We start from the raw sequence: 17,701 nt of genomic DNA, 5'->3' as shown, positions 1-17,701 counted from the left end.
GTAAAGTGATGCAGAGTAGAGTGCAGTGCACAGAGTGCAGTGACAATGCAGTTGTGTAGCGTGCACTGGGTTACAGTGCAGTGGTTAAGAGTAGACTGGCGTAGAGTGCAGTGGCATAGAGTTGAAAGTCGAGGAGTGGAATAGAGTGGCATGGAGTAGATTGTTTCAAAGTAGAGTGAAGTGGGGTAGAATGGAGTGGTGCAGGGTAGAGTGTAACTGCATTGCGTGGCATGGACTAAAGTGGTGTAGAATGCAGTGGGTTATAGTTCAGTGGTGCTGAGTAGATTAGAGTGGGGTACAGTGGATTGGCGTAGAATGCACAGGCATACAGTTGAGTGTTACAATGTAAAGTGCACTGGCGAAGAGTATATTGGCATGGAGTACAGTGGTTGAAGAGTGGTATAGAGTGGAGTTGTGTTGAGTAGATTGGTGTTTCCTACACTGGAGTGGTGTAGAGTGCAGTGGTGAAGTGTGCAGTGGTGTAGAGTGGCTGAGTGCAGTGGCATAAAGCAGAGTGGTACAGGGTAAAGAGGCGTAGCATGAAGTGGTGTAGAGAGCAGTGGCGTAGAGTGGAATGGTGCAGGACTTAGTGTCATGAAGTGGTGTAAAGTGGAGTGGTGCAGAGTAGAGTGCAGCAGTGTGGAGTGGTGCAGAGTGGAGTAGAGTGTAGTATTCATGGAGTGGTAGCACACTGCTATTACAGAGGACACATTTTCAATTCCACAGACATACAATTTTGCTACTAAAACTAAATAGTGCGCAGACAAAATTGTGTGGAGATTGCATCACCTAGTGTAATGATTTGTTTTGATCATATTAAAGTTTTTGTTTCCAACACACTTAAGAAATAACAAAAAATGTGCTTTGTGTTCCTAATTCTGATATTTTCTGAAATACACAGTTCATTTAAATGATGTGTGCAAGAAAAAAACACTTTCCTACCCCAGTACGCAGCAAGATTGTCACATACATCCTAACTGAAAGTCAGAGAAAGAAAAGTGAACAGGCGCCCACAGAAAACAGTGTGTGACATTTGGCTTTGGTCTTTGAATGCACAGAATATGTGAGGAGATGAAAAGAAGAATTACAGTCTTGTTTACAGAAAGGGAGCATTTGGGAGGATAATGTAAAAAAGGTTTGGGCAAGGGAATGCACAAACCCAAACTGGACAGCCAAATACAAATAAAGCCAGACACTGGAAAGCAAAAAAAAAGTAAGTTACAAACCACAAAGTCAATGGCAAGCAATAGGTAGAATGCATTCCTAGGCCAGGTTTCTGAACGTCCCCTAAATGCCTCTAGAAACAAGACGGCTGCGACCTAATAGTAAGAAAGTAGGATGCCCAAAGGGAACTCCTGTGAGTGACGCTCACATTCTCAGACCCCAAAATGCCCTAAAGTTCTTTGCAACACAACAGCCAACATTTCACATACAGGAAGTCCTCGATTGTAGCACTCCTTCCTGTCTGTGTGTCTGCTCAGATCGAGCATATGATGCAAACAGCTCAGTGTTCATACGTTGTGCTTCTGCCTGCACTAAGCACTCTAAAAAGAGTTGTAAGTACAGTCCGAGAGTCTGTCCACCCTAAAGTACATGACTAAATAGTGCAGTTTTTACAGGCTGTGTACTTGCCACCTAAGCACACGGTGTAACAAATGCAGAGTTTACAGTCCGTGTGCCCGACCACACTCTATATATACATATAGTGTAATATGTACAGACTGCTTCTGTTCATTAGTGCAAATACCTAGGTGTTTTTACAGTGTTCAAACGTCGTCTTCCTGCCTAGGTGCGCTGCCCCCATGATACAGACAGTGTAGCGTTCAGTCTATTGTGAACACGTAATTAAACTTAAAAAGAAAGTTAAAAAGAACTGCAACTATTTGCTTGGTCATCGCTAGTTTGTTTATGCTACATGTCTCATTGTTTATGACTGCTCGTGAACAAGAGGCGTGCATTGTGTCATTCGAGGCTGTCGTCGCGCTGGAAAGAATGTCTAAGTAAGTAATATGATATACCTTTACGTAGGGCACTGCTAAATCAATAGGGAATGTGGCTTTCACTGCTCCTAGCACTGGCTGCCCTTTTTTAGCAGAGCTGTCCGTTCATGTGCCCGAAGCTCCTCACACTGTTTATATGCTCCAAGGTTCAAGCACCTTATTGTGTCTGCGAACATGCTTCTCGCATTGTGAGACATATTCTCAGGCTCCGCTCCTCATACGCACTGTCTATATGGCCCTGTCTCCACGCCCAAGGTCCTGACACTGCGCATGCATACCAAGGTTCTGCAAAGTTGGGTGTAATTGCTGACATGTTGAGAGAAAGAAGGCATAAAGGAAGCCCCCATTAATCAGAAGACAGCAATGGCAGCTATCCCACACTTTTACAGAGAACACCGGCAGCCATCCCACTCTCTTCCAATCAGAAAAGAGCAGTGGCAGCCATCCCACACTTCTCCAATCAGAAGAGAGCAGTGCCATACCACACTCCCACCATTAGAAGAGAGCTGTGGCAAGCATTTCACATTCCTACAAATTTAATCAGAAGAGAGCTGTGACAACCGCCCCTCTCTCCTCCAATCAGAAGAGAGCAGTGGCAGCCATCCCACACTCTTCCAATCAAAAGAGAGCAGTGCTATCCCACACTCCCCTGATCAGAAGAGAGCAGTGGCAGCCACCCCACACTCCTCCAATCAGATGAGAGTAGTGGCAGCCATCCCACACTCATCCAATCAGAAGAGAGGAGTGCAATCCCATTTTTCCACAATTACAAGAGAGTACTAGATACCATCAAAATTTGCCACTATCAAGTCAGAGTCATAGAATCCATCAGACTCTGCTCCATGGGGAGACTACTGCAGGCATAGTCACTCTCACCAAATCCAGTCAGAGTAGTGGGCGCCATTGCTTTCTCACCCATAAATGAGACAGCAGTTAAGGTATTCTACTCACAGCCAAAGAGAGCTATGGAAACCATTCTACTCTCCCATTCCCATGAGGGTACCACTAGGCACATTCTAAGCCAACATCCTCTTCCATTTCCAAGACACAGTAGTGGTGGCCATGACACTCATTCTCCATGGAAGGGAACAAGATCCACCTTATCCAAAACTCAGGTCTACCGACACCTCAATCAGGGGAAACTGGGAATCCTCTAAAATGGAGGGAGGCTGAGCCCGCAGGCCCGAGCTCTGGCCGCTAGGCAACTGTGAGTGCTTCTGCAAGCCACATGCTTAGAACATGAAACCATTCAGGAGAACCTCTGCCTTGAGGTGTGATTTAGAACATGTTCATAAACCAGGATGAGCATATCATAGAACTATACTGTTTAATATTATTCTGTACTACAATTAAACAAGCAGTGTAGACACTGTTGTGATCAGGTGACAGGCGGTACTCATGTAGGTTTCTCTAAGGTGGGTATCAGAGTGTCTGACATCTGGGGAGGGGAGAAGATGGGGCTTCCTATAGCAAGGGGGGAGTATTATGTGGTATGACCAAGGAGTCTTACCATGTAATACTAGCACATTATCCAGAAGTGAACCTCAGGCTCACACTAGTAAACCTTAGTTCAGTCCTGGTATTGTGGCAAAGAACAGTCAGGCTACTTAGAGGAATATGCGTAAAGCATTTCACAACAACCACATGGACGATAAGTAAATGAAAGTAAATGACATGACTCAAAAGAAATCCAACACTAATTTAGAAAAATAAAGCAGACTTTTTTTTATCTAAATATAGACACCAAAACAAACTTTGTATCTGACAGCCAAACAGAGTTGTGAATTACTTTTAATGGTCAAATGACTCCCACTGAAGTTAATGGGAAAAAGACAGTGCAATCAGTTTTGTAGGAAATTCCGGGAAACCCACTTGGAGTTAAAGTCGTGCAGGTCCCTAGAACAAGCTCACCATCAGTTTCTAGTTATCTCCCCCAGAGAGTCTGGGTGCAGAGGTGCTCTGGCTGTCCTTGGTGCTGAAGGGATCCGTGGGCACTGTCAAAATGCAGCACATGACAAAAGCACACTTTGGGGTGGACTCACACTCTACCCTTGCAAAGTAGAGGCCTCTGGGGTCCCAGGACCTGGATTCCACCACTGAAACTTTGCCACCACATCCGGTGGCGCCAGGTGCAGAGGTGGCCTGCCGCTGTTAATCACAGGGACTGGTCTTACCAAAGATGGTTTGCTGCTCCTCTCAAAGTCGCCTCCTTCAGGATGCAGAATCTCAGGAGTGGGGTTGTTGCCAATGTCAGTCAGTATGCTGAGGAACTGCTCTGGTGTAGGTGATGTCTGAAAAGCCATTGGTTACCAGGCTGGCGACTGACAAGCCTTGACAGCGGCAAATGTAGTCCACAGTTACTTTGTCTGCTGGAGGTCGTCCGGAAGGGGTTAGCGGCTCAAAACCTGGTGAGAGCCTCACTACCACTCCCGGGGTACAGGTCATCAACTTTCTTTGGACTCACTCATGAGGGGCCCAAAGAGTTGCACTTCTCAGGACGGAGTATGAAGATTCTTCTGCAGGTAACAGTCGGGGGAGTCTGCTTTTATTTCTGCAGTCCACTGGAGTCCCTTTTGCTGGAAGTAACAAGTTTTCACCACGGGCACACGTTGATCACACAGTTCCAGTATATCGTCTCCTCAGGGCACCTAAGTGTCCTCTCTTTTGCGCTGCGGCAGAGTCTGAAGTCCGATTGTCAGTGACAGCATCTTCTTTGTGCCTCTTCCTAGATCAAAAGTGAGAACCAAGCCCCTTACATCCTGGTTTAGGGGGCATTAAGGGGGTGGGGGACAATGGCCAATGGGCTACTGATCCCTGCGGCTAGCCCGCCCCTGAAATGACGAGTTCCCATAGGAATACATCACTTTTCTACCAAGAACCAACTATTTCTAAGGTTTGCCATCATGGCAGAACCCTTCTTCGGCTGTATAGACCTAGTTCACCCTATAGGTGTGGCTAGTCTTCGGGGGATGTACGGCCTCTGAATAGCTCATTTTCCTGCCTGCCAACTTGGTCAGGGTGGGAAGGGTCTTGTCTTCAAGCAGGGAGGACAAGTGATTACACATCATGGGCGGTAAAGCCTTTGTGGTTCACTGCCTTGATTACTGTAAACACTAGCCGTCCTGGGCGGGAGGTGTGACCTCCTTACTGCCCAGGTGCTTTGTCTCCATCCTGAGGGAAGTGTTAGCACAACTAGCAGAAGGGCAGACTCTTGCCTTGGCAGCAAATGGCTCAGAAGATCCTGCCAAGGCAGGGGAAAGCTGGTATCTTGGTGAGCATCTTCTAAGGATACCACCAGGGTACATGCTAGACCAGGGTACATGCTAGTTAATCCTGGGTACAAGAATCATGTTCTGGGCTAAAAAGAACAGAGTTTAATACTAAACATGGGGGAATCTACATGGCCAACAAGGAGCTGGACATCTGGGGACTGCCCAGGTGCCAGCCCATGTTATCCTATGGACCGGGGGTCACTTGTGATAGCATTAACTTTTAAATGCCATCAGTGGGTCATATATGATTGCAAATATGTCCACACTCATAACACACTGCACCCTGCCTCCTCGGCCATAGGAAGCTTGCCTTAGGGGTGACTGATCTGTGCTATGGCAGTGAATAGACTCTGCCTGCACGTGGTGTGGGCAGTGTCAAACTCGAGGAGGCAAGCTGCTCCTGCAGGCTGACATGGCAGCTCTGCAGGTTTACTTTTACTCGGGTCAGGCAGCATGGCACAATAAGTGCTGCAGCCCTTGTGTCCCTTTTACCATCCCTGCATTCCACTGGTACCATTTACTATGCCTTACAGGGGTGGTAAAGCCCTTGCCAATTGGGTTTGCAAACATCTCAGTACAATTTAAGGGAAAGAGCACTGGTACTGAGGTCTGGTTAGCAGGCCTCAGCATACTTTCAGGTCAAAAGCAACTGCAGCAAGCAGCAAAAAGTAGGGGTGACCATCTAAAAAGGGACTTTACAATATTTCCCATTTTGAAATGCCCCATCTATGCTCTGCTTAAAAATGATATAACAACTAAAGATCTCTTGGGACAAAAAATTACTTTGATGCATCTGAAGCCATACTACAAACCAGTTGCTCTTGAGGTCCACCCCTATGTTACCTTGGAAGTGCAATGGAGTCTATAATTGCACGGCCATGTAAAGCAGTTGATGAGAGATCATGCAGGCTTGAAGAACCTTTTAGGCGGTCTACATGTGTAAACATGCATAGATCGCTGAGCTGTTTGACCACTGGCTTGTTAAGTGTGCAGATGAGTATGATTTTCTAGAAAACAGTACACGATTCAAAATTGTTTTTAGATAGAAACTGATTGCTTGTTCAAGCTGAAGTGTGTTTGAATGTGAACAATGCCTTTGCACATTCACCTTTGCTCTATCCTGAACTAGCAATCAGCTTCTGACTGAAAAACTGGTTTTAAAATGCTGATGATCTTTTAAACATACCTTTGCATATTTTATTAATGCATAAATCAAACAGACAAAGATAGCAATAAAGTTAACTATGAGTGAGTATTATTGGTACTTGATGAAAGTGTTGTCCTAATAAGAGAAACAACCTTTAAATAGTTATTTATCTAAAATGCTTGTGATTATGCTTGCTTGAGGACATATTAGTGGGCGGACTCCTGAAGAGGTGTTGCACACACCCAAGGCTCCATGGACCACGGGTGAAGAACCGCTGTATGAAAAGCTGGCTCACAGCTCCAGACAGCTCGGCCCAAACAAGGAACTACACCGAACACCCATGCTTTCACAAACATATTTTTGACATCAGTTCATTTCCTTTCTACAACCTTGTCTGGGCTTGGCCGTTTTCAGAAACTTATACAAACACCGTGTTTGGTTATTTCATGGGCTGTATGAATACATCGGCCTAAATCTTCTCAAGACACCTTTTCTATTTCGAAGGGCCACGACATAAAAAAGAGCATCTTCCAATATTTCACCCACTAAGTCAATAAAAATCCAATTCCTCGCCTACACTTTCTAAATGTTGCCAAGTTTGTTAGATTAGGGGACTGAGGCACTGGGACATAAAAGAGATTTATCTAGTATCTTAGATGTATTCTTGGTAATGACACACATTCATTCTATACACAGCAGAGATTTTTAGGTTTCTGGATTTTTTTCCACCAGTATATGAAACGACTACCAACCACTCCATCAAGAGTGCGCCACTGGGCTGCACATTCTCATCACATCGGCATTCAACATTCTCTGTGTAGTCGACTGTCAAAGGTTTTTTTCTTCGCTGTAGATTTAGGTTGTACAAGTCTGCCACATAATTATGTCCTTTGTACTACTCAAAATCCTGAAATGTAAAATCCCGGCGAACAAGAGGAGTGTCCTCAAGGGGGTACGCTCACTTTCGCTGCAGTGCTCCTTTCACATTATTATCTTAAATGCGTTCTCATCTAGTCCTAGGTAAGCAGAAAGTTGTGCTATGAGCTGCAGTTCCCCTGGTAAAGAGGTAGTTTATGGCATGAGTTGTAGTCTGTACAAATTAACAAAATACAACATAACATGCATTGTCAAAGCCAATCGGTCACGCCTTGGCTGCCAGACTTTCGGGTTTGTCAATTTTTCTATTTCTTTCATGGTTTTCCCAAAAGTGTATTTTGGGGGAGGATACTGGACCCCCATCAATCTCAAAAGAAAAAAAAATGGCTGAAAGCAAAAATATATTTTTAGGTCTCATAAGCCACACATTGCAGTAAGTTTCCCTGGCAGCCTGCCTGCTATGATTGTTTATGCAACCTAACCACTGTAATGTAAGTCGACTAATGCTGTATGTTTGTTCCAAACTCTAAATAAAGTCTAAAAGGACACTACTTTGTGTGAGAAGGTGTTCCTTGTGAAAAGACAATATGTCATCACTCACAGTGAAGTCAGCCAATAGCTGAAGAGGACTGAACCACTGCTCGATATTGCATGCTGAAGTGGGTGGGAGACAAATGTGAATGGCAAAAGAACAGACCAATGGAAGAAGAGTGCCGGCGGAAAGGCGCAATAAGCATTACAATTATTATAAAAATAATGTTAGTACAACCAAAAAGTCTTGGTTATCGTCAGACCTAAACAGGGGGGAAATGCCATTTGATCTCAGGTCACACTGCTACAGTCATCTGTTGAGCCACCAGACAACATGCATGACAAAAAATGTTTTCTAGGCAGCAGATGTTCTACTAGTATACTCAAAATAATACTTTGCTAAAACCATCAATATCGACGTATGGATATGAGAGCACTACCCAGGCTCAGTTCCTCACCAAACAGTGCAAGAACTATATCTGAGAGTGCAACGCCTTGTAATAGTCAGGGCACACATGGATGTGTGCAGAGGCAGCTGTGGGAAGCAATTGCTGACTTAGCTACAGCGATCCCGTATTTTTGCATCTGCCAGCATGACGAAGATTAAATGCAGAATACTTCGTTGCAAAGTAGCACTACTAAAAGGCAAAACACTTAGGGCCATATGTACGAACACATTTTCCCATTGACACAGAATGGGAAAAACCCTTTGCTACATCTGGCCCTTAGAAACTAAAAAAAAAAAAAAAACTCAGTGTTTACTTCCTACTAAAGTGGAGCGGGCAGTGGCAAGCCAATATGCCCTGGAGAGGGCGTAGTTTTCTTACGCAATATGGAAAAAATGACAAAAATATAAAATACATAAAAATAAACGTCTGGCCCAGTAGTCACGACACAGCACTAAAAACAAAGTGCGCTCATTTTCTGGCATCTGTGCACACGTGATAGGCAAAATGAAAGCTAGGCAATGTATTAAATGGGATCATCCACTGTCCCTTGCTGCATTCTATTGTGGGTGGAAGCAAACAATAAATTACAGCTGAACTGACTAGTGGACGAAGAGAGCTGAACAAAATTCCCTCGCTCTATATAGCCATGTATGTATTATATCATATTTGTGTTCAAAACATGAGGCTGGTGAATATAGCAACAGCTGTCTCTAGACCAGACCTAAAAAAAGAAAAAGTTGCAGAGAACTGGGGCTCAAAAGTTAATAGTGTGACCAATATTTCTACTTAGTACAGAGATCTTAATGACCAAATGTTGTGGTTTTTTTTGTCAGAAAACTGGTGAGACCCAGGTGTGAGACTTCATTGAAGTCAATGTGGCCAGTGAGATTCTTCAAGACTGAGACTGCAACCCTTGATATAAGTCAAAATTATAACCAAGGATGGAGGCACATAGAGCCCATTAATACTGTTATAGTAAAGTTTGTTCAGATTGGGAGCGGGTAGCTGATACCACCATTAAAGGACAGTGGTCATAGAACCACTCACTACACCTGTGACCTCCACCTGAGGCCCTTTTAAATGAGCATAAAGGAAAGAGAGTGATCACTGGTATAAGACGATCCTGTCTGTCCAAATCATTAAAAACACAACTAAGGTTTAGGTATTTGAAGGAGCTCATGTGCCACCCTCATTAAATACACCAAAACGGTAAAGGTTATAGGAAAATCCTACATGCTCAATTAAAGACACCACAATGCTGCTGGTTTTTGGAGGATTGTATGTGCCTATCTCATAAAAGGCAACACAGTGGTACTAGCTACTGGAAAATTGTAAGCGTACATGACACAATAGTAATAGCATTTGGAAGAACATATATGCTCAACTCATTAAAACCATTTCAATAATATTAGGTATAAGAAGATCCTTAGGCCCAACACAAGACCCAACACATTATAGACACCTCAACTGTACAGTTAGTTAGAAGACCCTACATCTCCAACACATTAAAGACCGGATGGTACAGGATACTGAATGATACTAGGTACCCAGCACACATTAAAGAAACAACAATGTTACTGGTTAATGAAAGATACTAAGTACCCAACTGATTAAAGACACAATAACCATACACTTATTATTGAAAGAGTACCTACATCATTAAAGCCAAAACAAAGCCATTATTGGGAGAACCCTTGAGTCAAACTCATTAAAAACACCAAAAGTGAACTTTCTGTTGAAGGACCTCATGTGTTCAACTCAAAACTAACACCACAAGAGAGGACATTGGGAAGACCCAATGTGCCATTTTGATAAAAGCTGCTGCAGCGGTCTAGGACGATCCTATGTGCACAACTTATTGTGCACCCTTCAGTGCTTTGGGTGTAGCAAGATCTTATATGTCCAACTGCATGTCTCAATCATCTCCTTAGGAGAAGGGCGGGATCTTTTTTTAAACATACTATAAGGCTCTAGTCAGGACTGCATCCCTTAATTCGTTTTTAAGGAACAGCCTGCATAGATTTAGGAGTCTTGGTTGAAAATTGGTGAGTGAGCGTGTTGTTCTTATTCTTTCTGCACAATTAGCTTTTGTTGGTGATCCCTGTTGTAAGGTAACATGTCAAGTTAACACCTGTTTTCCCACTAGCTACCAACTCTTCAAAGACACAGCTACAGCAACAGTGACGAGGTCTGGACATGTTTATGGTCACGTGTCTCACCATGTGGAAGGTTTGCGTTGTTCAAGGAGGGAAAATGCACGTTCACAAACAAATACGGCCTGTTGAAAGATTTATGCACTTACATACTGGTTCATGAACTTTAAGAGTGTGTGTTTTTTTGTTTTTAGCCTCAAGTAGAGACTTCAATGATGTATATTTAATACACACATGCATAGTACACACACACACACACATTGCAGAGTTGAAGAAATTGCCGAAGCACCAAATTTGGGCAAGTGAAGTAGTAGCCGAGGTAGTATTTCGAGTTTCTCAGCTGGCAATTTACCCACTAAATCACATCCCCTCCTCCTTCACTTATGAGTGGAGGAGGGAGTGGAGGGGAGGGGGAGTACGTGTGTTAACTAAAGTGGGAAAAGGGTCATGGCTCACGGTGACGTCACCACATGTGATCTCGCTAGCTCCAGCACTGTGTTAAATAGTACAACGTCGACTAGTGAATAAATAATGTAAAAATAGATTATTCGAGAAGGCAAAGTAAAGGTTGTGAGAGGATTATTTACAGTTTTTTAAATATATATATATTCAACTTATTTTTATAACAGAAATATATTGTATTGAGCCATTTGTATGGACCCTCATACCAATGTTATGACCCTAAAGCACATACTTTATACACATTAACTATTAGGTCAGGCGATCAGCAGTAAATTAGTCTTTGGTCTAGAACAGTCATTGTTTGCTTTGTTTAAAGGAGAACACCTAACGCAAGACTGACTCTACACCAGCCCAATCAGTCATTTTAGAGCAACCGCCTTCCCTGAAAACGTCCTAATTTCATCCAGATCTTCCCCCCATGAGGATTGTGGCATTTATATAGCTTCAGGGGGCGAGGGAGCTGCTTTGAAAGCCCAATACAGAAACTACTTTGAAGCCTGGGAGGATTGGTTCAGGCTCTCATTCTTCAAGGGCTGAAGAAAAGCGTGTCAGTGAGTTGGGGAATTCAGATATCCATTAGTGGAAGAGAAAGCGATTTCTGTTTGTGCTTCATGGTATGGTAAATATATTGGTACATCACATTTCTACCTTTTGTTTGGGCCCACATTTTTTTGAATGATTTGTGCTTATGCACTCTCCATTTTTCAAAGAACAGCTCCCTTTTACAGTAAACCTCAAGACAATTCTGGAAGCTGTCACTGAAGGCCCAGTACTCTGTTAACGGATGCATACTCTTAGGAGAGATCTCCATTCCTGGGCATACGGATAGAAAGAGCAGGGCGGGCTGCTAAACATCAGGTTTCCTGAATGAGCTATTTGTCTTTCAGAATATGGGAACCAGATCTGGGGAAAGGAAATGATGGAGTTAATGAGTAGCCTTAATTAATAGAGCAGCAGAAAACGTCTCAAGAGGCCAGTCAGGTCAACAATAGGGCTGCCTATGAATGTATGAATAAACTTGTAAAATGAAGGCCTCCAAACCGACTGCCCTCTAGGCACGCTATCATTTGTTCATTCGTTTTCTTTTACAGGACCCACCACAAAATGAACTGCCTTGCAAAGCCAAGCATTTTTGACTGATAATGAAAGTGAGGATCTTAAAGCTAAAGTGATCTGCCCACAACTGCGTGTGGAGTCATGTCACCCGATTGAAATTGTAGATATTAGGTCACGCATTCGATTGTTTCTTTATTTACTTGAGCAGTGTCCGATGGTGTGGATGGGGCCACACGGGTTGCTAAATTATAGTTATAAGGCAGTCTGCTGTTACCACTCGCCTCAAAGTGGGAAGTGCATTCCTGCGCTGACCTATTTGTAAAAAATATACAATCCCATACTGCAGAATGGATTATGGAGGCGCAACTCATGATATCACGATTCTTATTAGAAAGCCCCCACCGTGTAACTCAAAGCAGCCACAATCTACTGATTCTCCATCATGGTTGAATCAGACCTCTCATCCTCGTTTTAGTGAGTCAGCCTCATCAGCCTCATCTCCACAAATGTCAAGTACTTCCCATGACTTGACTGTTATCACCCTCCAGGAAGAAACTCCTCACCCTTCACAATTGTTTTTATTTTATTTAACTTCAATGAGATCACACACCAAAGCCCCTTAAAAGGTTGAGAGGTATTGATGAAGCCTGGTTTCTAAGGTATTATGTCATTAATGATCATTCAGGGAAGCTACTTTATCAATGATCTTCAAATGTTAATGCTGCTTTTCCATGAGTGGGTGTCCCATCACAGTGTAGGCCGGAGTTTGACTTACTAGGACTGTGAATATCATGGAAATGTCAAAGATAACACAGAAACAGAAGTGAGAGGTACAGCTACCTCCCCCCCCCCCCATCACAAGGGTCTGTGGTTTAGTCCACTTTGAACTTCGACCGCATGTCTCTGAGGACTTCAATAGGATCTTCTTCGTGAGCAAGACTGGTATGCCTCAGCATCACAAACTGAATTGGCATTGGAGAAGTATGCATCAACCTTCTTAAGAGATCCCTAGAATTTGATGGATGGTTGGGAGCGTGGGGCCAATCCACTCCGCCTGCGTGAGCCTGACACACAGAGCCTCCATGTGTTACCTTTTCTTACTCTCTGCTATTACCTCCTTCTTTCTGTCTCAGAAAAGGAACGTGCTAACTACTTCAGCCTTTGACGGCACTCAGGCTAAATGAGGTATATATTTTTCCCCGAAAAAGAGAATTCACCTGAATAACTGACAGATGATGGTACTGCGAGTTTCAAATGTGCCAACAATGCCAACATCTCTGTACTCCAAGGGGTGAGTAGTATCGTGCAGAGCAACTCATCTTTTGTTGAGGCACATTTGTTGGTTGTTCTACAAACAGCAAACAAAAATATTAATATTAATGAGGCCAATTAAAAGGGCAGAAAAGTGAAAACTTTCGGGCTGTAAATATGGGGGACATACAAAAAGTACGCACGCTGGCGAAAGCTTGCACACTTGGTCCAAAATATTTACAGAACCACTCAAAAACAATGGCCAATTCACCCATCCAGTTGGTAACTGCGGTGAAAACCTCGGAATGGTGTGCAAAGTCACTGCTGGACTCCAAAGCGAAACGAAGCCACACAATTGTCAAAAACATAACAATACAATATGTTGCAGGGTTGAGAAGCCAAACCAATTTTAAAGACACAATTGCAAAACATTAAAAATGCTCCATATTTTTTTCAGCCATAGGCTACCAAATTCTTCCAAATCTGAATGTGTCTGGCAAATAAATTGTCTGCATTGAATTACTTTCAGATTTTTACACGCGTTTTCATATATCACTGGACTATGATCAAGCCCTTCTCTATTGTATAAGGCTGACGTTCTCTTCCCGTGCCACTCAAACAACTCAGAATAGCCAAATAACCTCGAGTGTTTAGAGTTGTACTGACTCAATTTCTTCACACATATAAAAATGCACTTTGCCTTTGCACGCACAGGCAACGTCACAACCACTAAGCCAGAGAGAAGTGTAATTCTTACCAACGTGTGTTTTTCCTTAAATTCCTTTGCCCTCTTGCAGTGAAAATCGATTCTTAGTAAGAGGTTCCCTTGGCGAGACGAAGAAAATAAAAATCCGTGTAGAAAAACATAAAAAAGCAAAGTAAAAGGAGAAAGTCAGGTTAAGGGTGGCAAAGAAAACGTAGATTTTGAAAACAATAAATAAAAAACGTTAAAAAAAATCCCAATCCTTTTTGGAGTTTCAGCCCGTGCACGGTTCCCTTTCACCATACAAAGTGGACTTTTATGAGGTCGGGATAGTCCCTCTTTTCTATCTTTGGTAGGTTTGTTTGTCCTCGTGCCCATGCCTTTAGGGGGCAGCAGTATGCACCCAGCACGCAACAGGATTTCCCAGCCGTGGTGCACGGACGTTGAACTGTCCTCGCACCCAGCCCTCCTGCAGCAGCTGCTGTCCTCGCGCTTGAGGTCCGAGTCAAGGGGCTGCTTTCCTCGCGCTTGATCGGACAATATAAACGTGCTCGTTTGCCCTCTCTCGCGGTCCCGTTTCCGAACGTTGTGGGTTCAGTGTTCCACCGGCGCGAGCCGCCCGCAGCGAGCGCCGCGCGCCTGTCTTCTGCTAGCGAGCCACTGCCCTGGGAGTGCGCTGTAATCCAGACAGCAGCGACCGCGCAGGCTGGTTGGAAATGGGTGTAGCCTCCTCCCCCTCCTCCGGCCCTGCCTGGGTCCGCTCTGCAGTCACTGACCTAGTCGGCGCCCTGCTGTGTAATGCGTGCGCCTCCTCACTGTACATCCGGCTCCTGGCCTGCCCCGCTGCACCCCTTTTACAACACGTTTTGTCCCCAGCAGCGCTCTGAATGTGCAATCCATGGCACACTTATACACAGACCCTTTCTCTGCATCTCCCTTACTGCAGGTAATGTTGGGCTGCACCCGTTCACTACATACCTTTCCGAATTCCCTCAAGTGCCCCGCCCATGCATGTCCCTTAACCCTTTTGCTACACACACTCGGTGCTTTATTTGTGCTTGTTGTTTCCGGTGCTGAGCACCGTCACTTATTTTTGAGGGCCGGGGCTTATTCTTCTGCCTCAAGCATTTGTTGAGAGCAAAAGATACAAATGTGAAAGACTGAGGAAGGGAAAAACGAAAAAGCGTCACAAAGGGAGAAAGTAGAAAGCTCCAAGAGTGAGCTGAAGGAGCAGGCAGTGGCTTTATATGGATTGAAGAGATCCGAGATGGCTTCAGGATTACACCGCCTCAGTATTCTGTGTTCAATATTTAATTGCAGCAGCCGCGTGTTTAAGAGGAGGGCTTTGGGCACCGGCACCTTTTTATTGACAAATTAAGCACCGCACACACTGCACCATGCAGCCCTTTCAGTGTGCAACCACGGTACCTTGAATTACTGTATTTAACACACTGCCTTTTCACACAGCCTCACAGTGGTACAAATCAAGGCAATGTGGATCCTGGTGGTTGCACCCAAATGTGTCAACCGCTGGGTACTTCGGCCTGGTGGCGTATTCCAGGCCAGGGGGACCTCAGTTGGGCAGTTCAAGGCAGGGGCGGGGTTTTGAGTGGCAGTTAGGTTCTTGTCACCTTGATGACGTTTGTTAGAGCGTTCCGACCTAATAAATTACCTGTATTTGGACGCTCTTGGGTCGATGAATCTTTTGACCAAGTGGGGCTCACTTCACCCGAGATCAGTCAATTTAATCAAATCAATAATCAATAACGAACATAAGCAATACCCTGATCAACATAACACTTCACAATTAATCCAGAAAACATTTCGGCGAACCATGACCTTTCGGTCATGAATAACCACACCAGTTTATGCAAAGTTAATGAATTTATTTCCCTATATTAACAAAGCTAGCACAATATAAATGTGTCTCAACACCAAATGATATATGTAAATGAACATTAATAGCTGTCCATAACGGCGAAAAAGATGCAATCTATGCAGCATTTGAATAACAATGCATTCGATGATAGCAACGCAAACCACTAAAACTACAATCTGCAATGGGCTAATTGCATACATTAGTCAGCATAACAAGGTCTCAAATTGCATCGTGCAACAAATGAATCCTCATCTAACCTCAAATTAGCATCTGCATGTGGGACTTCATGCAAAAACAATTTAGCAACATTAATTTGGAAAACTCCTAACTAGGGCTCTTATCAAAAATCAGCAGTTGGTTACCTAAAAGAAACACAATGCAATTGTACATTTTCCTTTCATATTTACCAAATTCGATCAGCATTCAAGGAAGTCTTCGTCTCACAGGTACCGGTTTCGATCAGCATGGGACGGGGGCAAAGGGGCAGGGTGGACGGGGCAATTGCCTCACAGCGGCAAGATAAAAGGACAAAACTACTACTTCATGCAAAGGGGCAAATCGAAGTTAAAGTCTCTAGGGCGAAAATTACTTAAAGTCTCTTTCTCTCGATTAGAGAAAGCATCAAAGTCTCATTCAAAATGGCGTCGAACATCAATTGGCATCGTAGAAGATGGCAAAATGACGAAGTCGGCAAGATGGGCCATAATGTCTGCAATGTCCTCGATAGGTGCAATGGGTAATGGCTAAAGTAAAAAATGGCTGCTTTCTTCTTGTGCACCAGGTTTAAATAAACAACAGTTCAAATCCAGTAGGGTCTTCCATTGGAGGGTTCATAGGTTGGCTTCAAATTGTCCAATCAAAAACAACAGTTCACAAGCTTCTACCTAGGCATACATTATCCTTGGAGTCGGGAACGTAAGTTGCAACATATTTTACCAATTAACTCACTTTCAGAGCATCCATTGTCTGCACCTGCAGATTGACCTTGGAGCAAAGAAGAAGATGCCAGGCTGGCACGAAACCTTAAAGATAAGCATGTGAACCGATCTCACTGGAAAAGTACAGCTTCAAGCAAGAATACACGTTTTATTAGCACATTGGAAAAACACGAGCATCTAAACCGTGAGACAAGGCAACTAGGCCGAAGCCTCCACTAAAGTTATGGTAAGCTAAAACATTTCAAACGAGCAAATCATGGCACACGTTTACGGTTATGTCAGATTAGTACAATTCTAATACATCACGTTATATAAAGCACGCTTATAAATGTTGGCGAACTACTCTGAGGGCACATTTGTCCCCGTACAATCTTTATTAGTTCGGTTAAAGTCACACTTGATTATTGCAGCACTACGTTTATGCGCTAATAAATGTAAAACTTTCGTTTCTGCGTCATCAATCCCTCCTCTGATGACTACTTGTCATCACACAAAACCATTCCCACAAATTTTATTCCATTAAAATTCTGTCAGTTCTCTTTGCCTTTTAGTTCCCCTTGTTCTTGCCTTGTATTCTTCTGCCATTCTTTTCATCATTTTCTCTTCCTTCCTTCTTTTAATTCTTGCCATGATCATTAGTATTCCCCTTTTTATTCCCCAAATCCCAAAGATGCAAATTAGTACTATTAGTATTCCCTGTATTATTTTTAGTAATATTCCATTCCAAATGCCACCAAGCCAATTTCCCACTGAAGCAATTCCCTTTCCAACCTTCTCCCAAACTCCTGGTTCTTTCAATTCCTTCAAGTCTGCACTCTCTTTTGTTAGATTTGCAAGCATTGTTTTAATTTTCACACTGTTGTCTGGTATATACGTGCAACAGTGACGCGCACCAAGCATTTTGCAAACGCCGCCATCCTTTGCTAAAAGAATGTCTAGGGCAAGCCTGTTTTGAAGAGTCATAGCTCTTTCTGCTGCAAGTTC

At 43.6% G+C, this 17,701-nt stretch overlaps 1 protein-coding gene across 1 annotated transcript in view; it reads right to left on the bottom strand.

Annotated features, from left to right (window-relative positions):
- Positions 1–14,845, bottom strand: part of S1PR2 (sphingosine-1-phosphate receptor 2) — a 196,740-nt gene extending 181,895 nt beyond the window's left edge. Inside the window, exon 1 of the mRNA XM_069231802.1 lies at positions 13,955–14,845. The gene's annotated coding sequence lies outside the window, so the exon portion shown is untranslated. The remainder of the gene's footprint in view (positions 1–13,954) is intronic.
- Positions 14,846–17,701: the final 2,856 nt, after the last annotated feature.

The sequence above is a fragment of the Pleurodeles waltl genome, chromosome 4_2, assembly GCF_031143425.1.
Source record: "Pleurodeles waltl isolate 20211129_DDA chromosome 4_2, aPleWal1.hap1.20221129, whole genome shotgun sequence".
NCBI classification, from domain to species: domain Eukaryota; kingdom Metazoa; phylum Chordata; class Amphibia; order Caudata; family Salamandridae; genus Pleurodeles; species Pleurodeles waltl.
Note: the sequence above shows the minus strand (reverse complement) of the source record. Positions and strands in the feature narration are given on the sequence as shown.